Source organism: Bubalus bubalis, chromosome 2 (genome assembly GCF_019923935.1).
Source record: "Bubalus bubalis isolate 160015118507 breed Murrah chromosome 2, NDDB_SH_1, whole genome shotgun sequence".
NCBI classification, from domain to species: domain Eukaryota; kingdom Metazoa; phylum Chordata; class Mammalia; order Artiodactyla; family Bovidae; genus Bubalus; species Bubalus bubalis.
In genome coordinates this window covers 96303733-96318182 of record NC_059158.1, presented here as the reverse complement: position 1 = coordinate 96318182, position 14450 = coordinate 96303733, and the positions used below count along the sequence as shown (strand labels likewise).

Genomic DNA, 14450 nt, shown 5'->3' with positions numbered 1-14450 from the left:
ATGTGTCAGAACTTTATTTCATTATGTACAATATCTAATTTGATTTCATCACCTCAATAAACTTGTAAGGATATTATCCCACTTTACCAACAAGAAAATAGACTCGGGGAGGTAAAAAATTTGTCCACATCCAAAGAGTTAGTAAATGGGAAGCACTTTGTGACTCCAAGTCTTTCTGCAAAAATAAAGTCCCATCTCATCATTCTATGGTCCCTCCGAGTTGTTCCATGTTCATAGATCTAGTATCTCTCGATGGAACTCTGAGCATCTTCATACACTTTCTATCTCTGCTACTCTTATAAGGGCTGCCAGCCCTAGTACAGTGTTAGATATGCCATAGTACTCACTAAGTGTTTGTCTGGATGCTCAGAAATAAACACATCCATAAACAGTTCTTTGGTAACATTCTGATTTATTAACTTGCCCTGCAACCAATAAATAGGCCTAGGATTAATTTACAAAGCTCATGCCTCACAACAAATTCCACCTGTTTGTTGAACAGATATGTCACCGTATTTGCACAGTAGGGACTTAAGAAGTCGCCCAGATGACCCCGTCTTTATGTGAATGGCGTCGAGGATCTAAAGACACATTCCTGCTGAAGGGATCCACCACTGTTCTACCCATTACAGCTGTGAGCAAGCAAATCAGCGAGGCCCTAACATAATAACTAACAGCTGCAGCTTCATTATAATGTACAGTCTGTACAGTCTGTCTCTACAGCCCTCAGCCAGCCCCTCATTATAAACCAGGGTAGCAGTGACCAAGGCCCTCTGTCTTCGTCTGCAGTTCTTTTCAACATGACACAAAAATTCAGGCTATGAATCAGTAATTATATTTAGGAAGAATTATTTCCAAGGACCTTCTCATAACTCGACCATAAAGAAAGAACTGGGATGATTTGTTTAATACTTTCATTCACAGAGAAATATCCGGGGAGAAGGTTTTACAGGAAAACAGCTCAGATTTTCATTGCCAAATACCAGAAAAACAAATATCTTTGTTCTGTTTCAAATTATTATACTTTTCTATCTGATTTTTAAATTTTTTTTTCTTTATAGTTCCCATTTGCTTTAGAGATAAACATGAGGACCGTTTACGGGGGCTCTTTCAAAGAACTGACCTTGTTTGCGAAGTCACGGAAGAGACATTCAGTTTATGGCCATCACAGACATAATGGGTCTGATAATGACAGAGCTGCTAAATTATGATCTGAACTTGGAAATAAAAGAGAGGAAGTTGCAAGGATCCTATTTTCAAGACAATGTCCCTGAACATGTCCTTGCAAATGAGAACAAGTAAGAAGAAATGAAGAGAATATACGATGTTCAGACAAGATTATTTCTAAACAGAACGCCTTTCAGCATTTTCTGTGACAAGTCAGCAGCTCTTTAAATGAGCCCCTCGCAATTTCAGAGCTGCACCTGGTTTAATCGATGACTCTTGTCATTTCCTCACTGGTTGGTGCAAACCAGTCCCATTTTACTACGCACAGAGAACACTGGTGGCACAGAGACTTTGAGCTATAGCATCCATTCATTTATTCAGTATCAATTCCTCTCGAACCCTTGTGTAGTGATGGTTGGGAGGCACAAAAGAATGGTAAGATTTGATCCTTACCCTCCAGCATCTCATTTGCAGAGATAACACAGAGACGTGTGAAACAGTGACAAAGCCATATGGAGCTGCAGGTGGTCAGCACCTAAATGAGTGGGGTGGATGCCACCCCGCGAGTTCAGAGGAGTTTGGAAACTCTGGAAAGAGCCTCATAGAAGGAAAAGAATAAGAGTTGGAGCTTGTGCAATGTGAAACCTGTAAAGGGGGTGGGGCTTCCCCCCGCCCCCGAAAGGGAATGTACTCATGCAGCTGAGAGGGAACCACACTGCCTAGAGCAGGGTTACGTGGAAATAGCTGAGGTACGCCCATAGGTCAGTAGAGTAGGATTCTAAAATACCTTGAATCGTCAATATATATCTTTAGTACATCTCAGATTATTAAAAATGGCTTACATTTTAAAGTAACTGGTCAAGAAACGATTAAGTTCCACATACACCAAAAACTTGTACATTTATTTATAACAGCCACACAGTGAAACAATGCAAATGTCCATCAACAGATGAACAGATGGTTTATATCCACACAATGGAATATTATTTGGCAATAGAAAAAAATGAAAAGCTGACAGATGCTGCAAAATACACGAAGGCTGAAAACATTATGTTCAGTGAATGAAGATATTGTACATATACACAGCAGAGTATTACTCAGCCATTAAAAGGAACAAAATTAGGTCATCTGGAAAAACATGGATGGACCTAGAGACTGTCATACAGAGTAAAGTAAGTCAGAAAGAGAAAAACAAACACTGTATTTTAATGCATATGTACGGAATCTGAAAAAAAAAAAAAAACTGGTATAGACAATCTTATTTACAAAGCAGAAATAGAGACACAGACAGAGAGAACAAATGTATGGATGCCAAGGGGGAAGCAGGGTTGGGATGAATTGGGAGGTTGGCAATGACATAAATTCACTACTGACATCATGTATAAAATGGATAAGTAACAAGAAGCTACTGTATAGCACAGGAAACTATGCCCAGTGCTTTGTGGTGACCTAAATGGGAAAGAAATCCCCAAAAGAAAGAATATGTGCATACATATAGCTGATTCACTTTGCTGTACAGCAGAGACTAACACGACATTGTAAAGCAACCACACTTCAATAAAATCTTTTTAAATAAAATAATTTTAAAAATAAAAGAAAGAAGCCAATCACAAAAGACCACATATTGTAAGACTGGTTCCATAGGTATGAAAAGTCCAGAACCGGTCAATCCACAGAGACAAGACTGGGGAAACTGGGTGCAGGGAGGAGAGACTGCTAATGGGTATGAGATTTCTTCCTGGGGTGATGTGACAGGTATACAACTCTGTGGTTTGACAGTTATAGTTCAAACCACAGAACTATATACTGTAAATGGGTGAACTGTATAATTTGTTGTTGTTTACTAAGCCGTGTCCCACTCTGCGAATTGTATGGTAGATACATGAATTATATCTCAATAAAGTTTCTAGTTAAAAAAATAACTAATAAGGTAGGCTCCAGGGAGTAGGGTCTAAGAGTCTGGCGTGGAGGGAAACTTACAGTGTCACCAGAATGTTTACAACCAATACAGCCTAGTTGGAACTATAAAGGCAGAAGACTGAATTTCCCTTAGCACACTCTGGCTCTTTTTACAAATATAGGCCTTTTAATTTCCTAAACCTACTAACCTCTAGTTTTAAATTTACTTTGATTTTTCAAAGAAAAAATAATTGTGAGGTTGGTCATGGATATATGTATACATGTCCTGGGGAATCCCTGACACATATACCATGTTCAATCATTTCTGACCACTCCCCACGTCCCTCTTGATTTCTGGAGGAACTGGGGTTACTGAATTTCAATTCACCCAGCAACCGTTTATTGAGTGTCTGTCTTGGGGCAAGTACACAGGCTACAAAGGCTAGGCAAGGGTGGGGAGAGGAATAAGAAAGGCATTCCTACTTCAAAGGACTTGCCACCCTGAGGGAGATGGTACACCTTTCTTTTCTCCTCTGGCCTTGGGGATTCTCCAGGCAAGAATAATAGAGTGGGTTGCCATGCCCTCCTCCCGGAGATCTTCCCAACCCAGGGATCGAACCCAGGTCTCCCGCACTGCAGGCGGATTCTTTACTGTCTGAGCCACCAGGGAAGCCCTCTTTTAAGACAGAGACTTAATAAAGGGAAATGGTGCCCTGTCACAAACACTGGCTGATCAGGGCAATAATTTCACCTATTGTTTCTCAAAGTAGCTACATAAAAATCACCTTGCTGCTCTGTGATGACCTAGAGGGGTGGGATAGGGGGTGGGTGGGAGGAAGGCTCAAGAGAGAGGGAATATATGTATACTTAAAGTTGATTCACATTGCTGCACAGCAGAAACAAACACAACATTGTAAACAAATTCAAACTAATTTTTTTTTTAATTTTTAAAAAAAAATTACCTTGGAAGTGTATGTCAACAACACAAATCCTAAGCCCCATCCCAAACTAGTGAACTGAAGTTTCTGAGAGGAAGGCCGGGGAACATATATACCCATCTAGTGTTAACTGCATCCCACCCTGCAAAACGCAACCAATTTAAGATGCTGAGATTGTTCCCAGAAAATATGTGACTGTGTAAATAAGTAGATGAGCCTTTCCCCAGCTACATTTGCAGAATACCAGTTCTTCAAATAGTTAACAGGCATTCACTGGGGGAGCAAAAAATGGGTTCTGAGGTCAAATGACTTAGGGATATCTTTGGGTTAAATAAGCTGTAACTGGTTTATTTATCACAGAATGCAAGAGATTTGAAAGGCCTACTGTGTGCTGTGAAAGGGCACTGAACGTGGTCATCACCAAACTTACTTGATAACTAGAGACCAACCCCTTTTTCTTTCACATATGTCAATGGACATACTAAATGAATAGGTAAAAACTCCTGACAAAATTAAGAGAGGGAGATACGCTGGGAAAAAAAAATTACGATCTTCTACTGCTTAATAGAAAAAGAAGCATATATAACAGAATAAGATTTTAAAAATGGTTTTTACTTCTGGTGACTATTTAAGCAATATCCCAAATGCCCTTCCTGGTAGTCTGGTTGTCACCAGGAAAAATACTCATTTACTGAGGAAGAGGATGTTTAAAAATCAATTTGAAGATTTCTTTGCTAAGAAGGTCCTCAAGACTAAAGCTAGCAGACTATGGCGTGTTTCCTGGGCTCGAGATGGAGACAGCTAGAACATAATTATTGTGCAGCCAGCTCCTGGTCTCCAGGCATCCTGAATCTCCGGAACAAAACTATTTCACAACCTTGGGATGAAGCCAAGTTATTTTCTTAGCCAGGAATCAAGATCAAGCGCTGGAAGACTGAAGCCCTCAGACTCTGGACACTGTTTTTAACTTGAGCTCCTTGGGGTTAATTCAAAAGGCATCAGAAGAAACGGCCTAGTTTTCCAATCTCAGTAGCATACAACTAACCAGTCAGTCACCCAAGCCAGAGTGGAGTGGTTCATCCCAGACTCTGCTCCCTTCCTAAGCTAATGAGTTATTAAACCTGCTGCATTTATGACTTAAATATTTCTCAGTCCGCCTCCTCTTCTATTCCCACTGCTACTGCCCTACTTGAGGCCTCCATGATCTCACACCTGGACTATTTCAAGAGCTTCCTAATTGAACTCTGCCTGAATTCTCTCTCCTCAAATCCATCTTCTACCCTGACCTATGCACATCGGATCACACCACTTTCCATTTAAAAACACTTCAATACCTCCCAATTACCTGCTGCAAAGAATCTTTCCCAAAGCGTGTTCTGTAGAACATTAATGTAATATCTGGGCTTCATTCAAAAGGCCCTTTTGAAATTGAAGGCCAGTGTCATTACCTGTCGGTACAATAAAGAGCACTACCCATCAGAGTCTGATCTGTCCCCCAGTATTGCCAAAAGGTCCAATAATTTTTTTGGAGAGTCAGGACACAGAAGAAGCCCCAATCAATAAATCAGGAAATGCTTCCAGAATCTATCCATGTCCTTGGCTGGGGGATCTCGGAAGTTGTTTTAACAAAAATGCTTAGGGGATGAAAGACACGTCTTACACTTATAAAGAAATGGTAGATAATTGCATCACTTTGCTGTACACCTGAATCGTTGCAAATCAACTATTAAAAAACATTTTTAATTTTTTAAAAAAAAGAAATGGTATAGTTTACAGCCAGAGCCTGATGAATATCCCTAAGTTTTCTCCAGGAAGGCAATCTTGAACTTCAAAAGTATCCTCTTCAATTGAATATGTGGAGGTGAGGTTTTATGTTCACAGAATCTTGGCAAGCCCTAAATTAGGAAGTGAAAATCAAATACCCTAAGAATCTGATAGATCAAACTGACAAAATTCTGGTTGAGTTTTCCAGAACAAGATCTCTGATATGTGTTTCCTTGAAACATCGTCAGGAAATCTTCTTACTAAACTAGTCAGTAAGTTAGACAAATCTTAAGCATTTGAGTTGGCTGCTGGCTGGCATTTTGAAAGCCAGCTTCTCTATGTAAATGCAACACTCAAACGAAAAATCTAACAACCAGTTGCACATCTTACAGTCAGAACATATTTTACTTAAAAGGAATATGAATAAAAACATTCACAGAAACTAGGCTATGCATTTTCTTTTATTTTTCTTTTTTGTATTCTCTCTTTTCCTTTCTCTTAAAAATTTTTGGAGCGGTCCACCCCCACTAAGTTTGGCATGTGGCATGAAGAACTTCTTTTAGCTACTTTTATACCAGTGTGTATTTCATAACTAGGCGAAACTATCATACTAATCAACGTACTACTCAGTCCTAATAAAATCCTGATAGTTATAATATCTTGCATAGTTTGCATAGTTCTTTATTTTGCAGCTTTGATCCAAGGGGTTTAAAACACATACACAAACACAAGCACAAACACACACACACGCACACACAATTCAAAATAACATAGCTCATGAAAGCATCTATAATAACAAAAGGTAATAGTATACTTCAATTATAAGACCTACGTCATCTTGCCTCAACACTGCACTCTGCACTAGCAATAATTAAAGAATTAGATCTATAAAATTAATATGAGAAACTAATATCTAAAAATAATATATGTTATTTTATAAGTACATAAATTTTGAAAATGAAAACATTGTGTTCATTCAATACGTTTCCCAGCTTAGCTTTAGTATTTAAAGACTTAATCAGCACCTTTCTGCTGAGTATACCCATGGACCAAGCACACACTCTTCCAAGAATAAACATCTGATCCTTAGAAAGTGAAAGTGAAGTTGCTCAGTCGTGTCTGACTCTTTGCGACTCCATAGACTGTAGCCTACCAGGCTCCTCTGTCCATGGGATTTTCCAGGCAAGAGTACTGAAGTGGGCTGACATTTCCTTCTCCAGGGGATCTTCCCAACCCAGGAATCGAACCTGGGTCTCCTGCATTGCAGACAGATGCTTTACCATCTGAGCCACCAGGGAAGCCTCTGATCCTTAGAACTTTATTCAAATAAACCTCAACCGAGACAGGGCAATCATCATTTTATTCTTTATCATCTGAACTGGCTCTCTGCTGATGCACTGGCACTGTTCTGTAGCAATAAGGACCAGCTCTCACCAGTGAAAACAGCCTGACTCTGACCCTGCAGACACTGCGGGAGGCAAAGGGGAAATCTACTCCCAGAGTCCTCCTTATATTAGGAGTCATAATTTTTAGAGAGGTCAGGTATCTGCCGTACATGGCAGGTAACCACCACTGTAATAACTAATCTGTTCTAGTGAGAGTGGTGAAGCAAGAGATCAAGATGAGCACCAAGCAACAGGAGACCCTTCTGAAGCTCCAGACACTGGAAGGACATGGTCTAGCCATCTCCCAGTGAAGAATTCATGTGTCCCATCCTTGGCCAACTGGTCCACCAGTCAGGATTAGTGCTCTTTTGATCTCAGGACTTCCAGCACATCATCAGTATAAGAACTCTCCTCCCTGTACATTTCTCTAACGATGGGAAACAAGGGCCTTCACGATGCTCATCTTATCCTAATCCCTTTACCAGCTTCCAGAATCTCAACAGTTTCACTTGCTTCCCCCAAAGAGACTTCCAAAACTTCGAATTTAAGTATAATGCACACCCTGAAACATGCCATATACATATGCAACTCAATGGATTTTCACAAATTTTACACAGCATAACCTCTAAGCAGCCAAAATGGACTTTTTAATAGAGACACAGAAGATCTATTTAACTTTACTGAAAATGGCAAAGCCTGGCCTCCAACTTAGTAGTTTCCATTGGCTTCCTATAAACCTTGCTAAACACAATTGTGCTTTAACACTATAAAGGGAACACTCCTCTCAGCATTCCCACCCCCACCCCACTAAGTCAATACATCTTTTAATAAGGAGCCTGTCATCAAAATGGTAAAATCTCCCAATGCTAATCCTTACTCCCACCAACCCTCCCACGGTTTTATGTGCTAGGAATCACAATGTGATGACATTAGAAGGGTTCCTAAGAATTAATTCTGGTCTGGTCACAACAGTGGAACAGAGCTGAGCCACAAGCTGGTCTCATCCCTGCTTTTCTATATCTGCTCATTATCTACAGAGATCTTAGTGGATTGTCATGGAAGCCCACACAGCTTAGTTTCTCGAGCTTTCTCCACAAAACTAGTATTTAAATCTCTTATTTTCCTCCATTGCTAGACCTTGTTGAAGTAATCCAAATCTTAATTTTAAGAAAAGTATTAAAATCCAGGTCTCCATTTTTAGTAGAACTATGAAAATAGTGACACATGTGGAAGCCAACTCACATCTCCAGTGAAAAATGACCAACAGCAGCACCTCTGGAGCTTTGCTGGCATCTTCAGAGGTGTGTTTCAGAAATGCCTTCAGAATGCATGCTTAATTGACACAACTATATTCAAACAAGGACCATTAGCAGTGCAAATAAAAGCAGCATCCTCTCCAGATGAGCCTCCACTCTTTCCCACTCTGCTCTTACACAGCATGGGTGGCCTATAAGCCCTACTTGTTGGCTTCTGGTTTGGTTTGGCCAGTGGGAGCCCCAGCAGAGTTCAGAGTGAGGGGGCAGAAGGAGACTGGGGTATTTATCCCCTAGCCTCCTCCCTTAGACTGGCTGCATCCCTCCAAAGGCAAAGCTGGATCCTTCTTGATTAGCCTTCTTGACAGGACTCAGTCCTCCTAGGTTTCCATAATCATGCCCTTCTCTGGCCCCACTGAATCTAAGGGTGGTAACCACTCTGCAGTTACAGTCATGGGGGTACTCTACTATCCCCTGTGGTTTCTTTTCACCCTAACAACTCCTCAATTTATTAAAGCATTTCAAATTGTCCTAATTTGAGGATGCTATCAGTGTTTTTGGTGGAGATTCTGAGTGATACAAGCTGCCCCCCCAGAACATGTCATTTCTTTTTACCTTTTACAAATATTGCTGTCCCTTTTCTTTTACCTTTTAAAAATATCTCTACTGAATTATGCAAGTATTTTCCTGGATAGGAAGCTCATGGAGATGACTCAAAAATAATAAAGAATGAAAATAGAACTTGGGTCACTCTTGGTTAGACTCAAATGTACCATCAACATGCAGATGTTATCAAGACCTGCATACAAATAACAAAAACGCTAACATTTTCCTAAAACACAGGATCTCTTTCTGACATTCTCAAGTATCGAGCTTTTAATGTTCATTTAAGTTTTATGGATGCATTATCACTTTAATCCATCAATGACTGGGGATTGCAAACCATATCAGAAAGCAATAGCAAAAAAAAAAAAAGCTTGAAAGAAATGACAATTTTAATCTGGATTTCAATCCTAGATAAAGAGCTCACCATTTGGGTCAGAGAGCAATCTATTCTCTATCTTAGAGGTTCTCCCAACTCCCAATTGCTTTGTTAGCTGTCAAGCAAGCACCATACGAAATAATTTGCTTATATCATCCTTCACTGGTTTATTTCATTTTTAAAATATTATTAATGCTGGAATTTGACATTGTAGAAAGAATACTGCTCTAGAAAGCACTATGAGGAGGTTTTAGGGACAATTCCACCACAAATTGTCTGGGTCATTCTGCACAAGTTGCCCCACCCCCTTGAACCTCAGTTTTTTTTTTTTCCTTTAATGAAATAAACTGTGGGTGGGGGGGGATGCAAATCTCTGTGGGATTTTTAAAATAAAAGTATTACAACAGAGAGTAAATAAATTCTTCCTATGAAATCTGGAGGCCACAGCCCAAAGCTGCTTCCCTTGATCAAGAAAGTTCTTTGAAGTCTTATATTTCACATTAATACCTTGAGCTAATTTGGCTTATTCTCAATCAAAAAAGAATGTTTATATTTTATTTTAATATAAAAATGTTTTCCAATACTCACCAATATCTATAAATCTTGAAATGTACTAACCCCAGCGATTGCAGTTCTAGGAAACTATTTTGGGGAAACGCCCCATGTATAAACAAAGATTCATATGTAGGAAAATTAACTATCATAACACTTATATGCAAGATTGAAAATGCAATACATCCTAAATCTATCAGTGGACTAAATTCATTATGGTAATTCCACCCTACACACTCATTATGTCATTCAGTTATTAAAAAGAATAGATTGATAGGGAAAAATACCCATGGGATATTTTTAGGTAAAGAAAGCAAATCACAGAATAATATTTATTATGGTCTCATTTATATTTTTAAAATTACAAATAGGATGTGTGTGTTGTAAGTACGTTTTTCTAAATGTCAATGTATTGTGTTAGCTGGTAAAGAATTCGCCTGCAATGCGGGTGACCTGGGTTTGTTCCCTGGGTTGGGAAGATCCCCTGGAGAAAGGAAAGAATACCCACTCCAGTATTCTGGCCTGGAGAATTCCATGGACTGTATGTATAGTCCATGGGGTCACAAAGAGTCAGACATGACTGAACGACTTTCACTTTCACTTTTCATAGGAAAAGAAGGTCTGAAGATATACCCATTAAATGGTTAAGGACAGCTACCTTTGAGGAAGGGATTAGGTGGGATATAGTCAAGGAAGACAAATTTTTCACACTCTATGGCTTTGTATTGCTTAAATATTTTTTCCTAAATACTCCACTCCACTGAATTTAAGATGACAAGGATTTTAAGACTCAACATCAGATTATGTGTCACTTAGGGAAAAACTACTGATAAAACTATGAGATGTCGGACTTCCCTGGTGGTACAGTGGATAGGACTCCACCTGCCAATGCAGCGGACGCAGGTTCAATCCCTGGTCCGGGAAGATTCCACATGCTTCGGGCAACTAAAGCCTGAGCACCACAGCTACTAGAACCTGCGAGTTCTAGGGCCTGAGAGCCGCAACTACGGAGCCCATGTGCCGCGACTACTGAAGTCCACGTGCCTAGAGCCCACGCTGCACAACAAGAAAAGCCCCGCAATGAGAAGCCTGTGCGCTGCAGCAAAGAATGACCCCCACTCACCACAATGAGAGAAAGCCCACACACAGCAACAAAGACCCAGCACACTAAAAATAAATAAATAATCTTTAAAAAACTATGCTGCTGCTGCTGCTAAGTCGCGTCAGTCGTGTCCGACTCTGTGTGACCCCATAGACGGCAGCCCACCAGCCTCCCCCATCCCTGAGATTCTCCAGGCAAGAACTCTGGAGTGGGTTGCCATTTCCTTCTCCAATGCATGAAAGTGAAAAGTGAAAGTGAAGTCGCTCAGTCGTGTCCGACCCTCAGCGACCCCATGGACTGCAGCCCACCAGGCTCCTCCATCCATGGGATTTTCCAGGCAAGAGTGCTGGAGTGGGGTGCCATTGAGTCATTAATTTAAGAGGCAGCCCCTTTTCAGACGTATTAAAATGTGTGTGTGGGGGGGCAGGCCTTAGGGTCAATAAAATACAATATATAACCTCAGAAATATACAATACAGAAGAAAACTAACATTGGTACTCAAGGAAGATACATCGTATTAATGTACCAAATTTTTAGTCTTCAGTTAGCTAATAATAAAATGTGACCATCAAGAGAATCTTCTCTTTCTAAAATCAAGTATCTACCTAGCCTTTCTGGAGCTGTGTGGTTTTACTTCTTACTCCACAGCATTCTCATACTTCTCAACAGGCCCAGATCATCATGGTAACTATGAAATGTTCTGCACTTCTCTACCTTATCAACGTCACCTACATAATATAAATATATAATTCCATTCCTACATTCTAAGCATCAACAATATGAGATTAAATGTGAGATTATTTGAAAATCTAATAATAAAGTTAATTCTACCTCTTGGATCAATAAAGTCATTGAATCAAATAAACCCCAAGACATTAATCTCTGGGACATCTGTTGAAATTGCATATTAAGCTAGCAATAATGACTCGCTGGAGAGGGAAATGGCAACCCACTCCAGTATTCTTGCCTAGAGAATTTCAGGGACAGAGGAGCCTGGTGGGCTGCCGTCCATGGGGTCACACAGAGTCAGACACGACTGAAGCGACTTAGCAGCAGCAGCAATCACTCTCTGGAAATAAACTGGGGAACTAATTTGTTTATTCACTAACTATTTTACCATGATGGTCATCATACTTTACTTGCTTGATGATAAATATTTGCCTCCAACTCTTACTTCAAAGAATATTTAAGGGAATATTTGATTTGGGGCTGAAGTAAATATTCTTTACTCTTTCGTCTTAGTGGCCTTTTGCTTTATCATAGAGGAAAATCATACAGATTGTATCAAATGAAGTTTTAAAAAATAATGAATGTCTCCTAGAATTTATTCTATTCCTAGGGTTTTCCTACTGACCAATTATTGTTTTCAGTATACCCCAAAGGATAATAATGCTGAACTGAAGAAGTTTGTAAAGCAAGAAAACACCAAACAGTAAACATTCTTGATAATTAAATCACAAAACAATTATTGAAACTTCTTTTTGTCAATACTCTCCTAGTATACAAGTAAGAAGGAAAGTGAAAGTGTTAGTCGCTCAGTCCTGCCTGACTCTTTGTGACTCCATCCATGGCCTGCAGCCCACCAGGATCCTCTGTCCATGGGATTTTCCAGGTAAGGATACTGGATTTGTTTGCCATTTCCTTCTCCAGGGGATATTCCTGACCCAGGGGTTGAACCCAGATCTCCTGTACTGCGGGCGGATTCTTTACTGACTGAGCTATCAGGAAAGCCCGAGACAGACATAATTTAAAGAAGAAATATACTTCTCCTCAATCATCAATAAGAGATAGGAGAAACTTACTTCTCAGAAAGCTTTTGCCTTTGATTTATTTTACCTTAGAGTTGAGACTCAAGTGTTTCCAGCTCGAATTGCTATGAGCTAGAAGTGCATGTGGGTTTTGGCAAGCAAATGAGCAATAGGAAAAGCATCCTTTTTTGGCTTCTAATGCTAAAATTCTAAAATTTTAAAAAATCTCCCTTTTAAAATATCTAGTCCTTTCAAAGATGTGTGCCACACACACCTTCCTCCTTCAAAGACTCTGAAAAAACTCAAGGTCCAAATCCCAATCCTTTATCACAAAACACTGCAGGAATTGATCATTTCAAAAAGCAAATGGCATATGGTGGCATCTGTATCCCAACTAAAGAAACTGCTTATCAGCAAATAAAACAGGATTTTGGATTTGAAGAAAACTTAGAAATTATCTAGTCAAACCTCTTTGTTTTACAGGGGGAAATATTGAGGATTAGAGTGATTACATGACTTGTCCAAGGTCACTGCTAGTCCAAGACCTCCAACTCCAGCACTTTTTCAATTACATTCCTTCACCCACTCTCCTGAAAAGACAATAAACCAGCTGACCAATTGTAAGGCCTTAGGAGACCAGTGTGTACTTTCACCTGTCAACTACTACAATACTTTTGGAAATCATTGTCAAAAGCCACACCATTACTCTGAAAATAGACCACAGGATTTGGTGGGGATATCAAAACCTGCTGAGGAATGAGTATGTTTTGTTCCAAAAAGCATAAGTATATTCTTTATATGTTTAATAATAATAACAAAAAGCACAGTATATGTTTCAAGGGCTTTATACATAATTTTTGAAACCACCCCAGATGCAGGTTCCATTATCATTGACACTTCAGGGATGTGGAAACTGATGCCCAGAAAATTTATGTATCCAGGGCCACAAGCCAGGAAGTAGAGGACCAGGACTTCATCCCTGACAATTTTGACTGAGTCTGTTTTTCATCACACTAATACATCACATACACATGAATCATTACACAAAATACAAAAAGTAAACTTGACATTTTCCATCTCATAGACATGTTCAGTAGAAGATAAAAAATTTTTTAAGTTTTATGGAGGTTAAAAAAGACTGAGAGATACTTTTAATTACAACCTGATCACTCACTGAACTTTTCAACAAATCGATTAATACAGTCATAACATTGACAGTCAGATTCTTTTTCCTGTATGATGCTCAAGCTGAAAAGAAAAGAGGGATTACAGAATTATATAAACAAAAAAGGTAAAATAAGAGGACTAAGTTATTCACAAACTATATGATCAAGCTCCTAAATGATTGACAGCTGCCAGTATTCCCATTAAGATGTACTCAGATCAATACCCTTGAACAAAAAGGAATTAAAGCAAATTCAAAACATCCTGCTTTAAATGGAAGACTTTTCAATATTTCTGAGAACAGATGCAAGAGAAAAAAATAGGATATAGGAAGTACTGATACTGCATCACCATTTAAGAGAGAGAAAAATATTTATTGCCCAAACCACACATTTGTGCTTTAAAAAAATTACATAGATGTAGAGTAAAAATAAGGATTGGTCTATTTCGATCTTAAAAACTGTCATGTGAGCTATCTGGGCCACTTTTCTTTTGA

The 14450-nt window shown here is 39.3% G+C and overlaps 1 protein-coding gene and 1 non-coding gene across 7 annotated transcripts in view; both read right to left on the bottom strand.

The window, feature by feature from the left end:
- CACNB4 (calcium voltage-gated channel auxiliary subunit beta 4) overlaps positions 1–14450 on the bottom strand; it is a 282377-nt gene that overhangs the window by 125873 nt on the left and 142054 nt on the right. The window lies entirely within an intron of this gene.
- Positions 6995–7066, bottom strand: TRNAC-GCA. Its single transcript has one exon. It is a non-coding gene; the product is annotated as a tRNA-Cys (tRNA).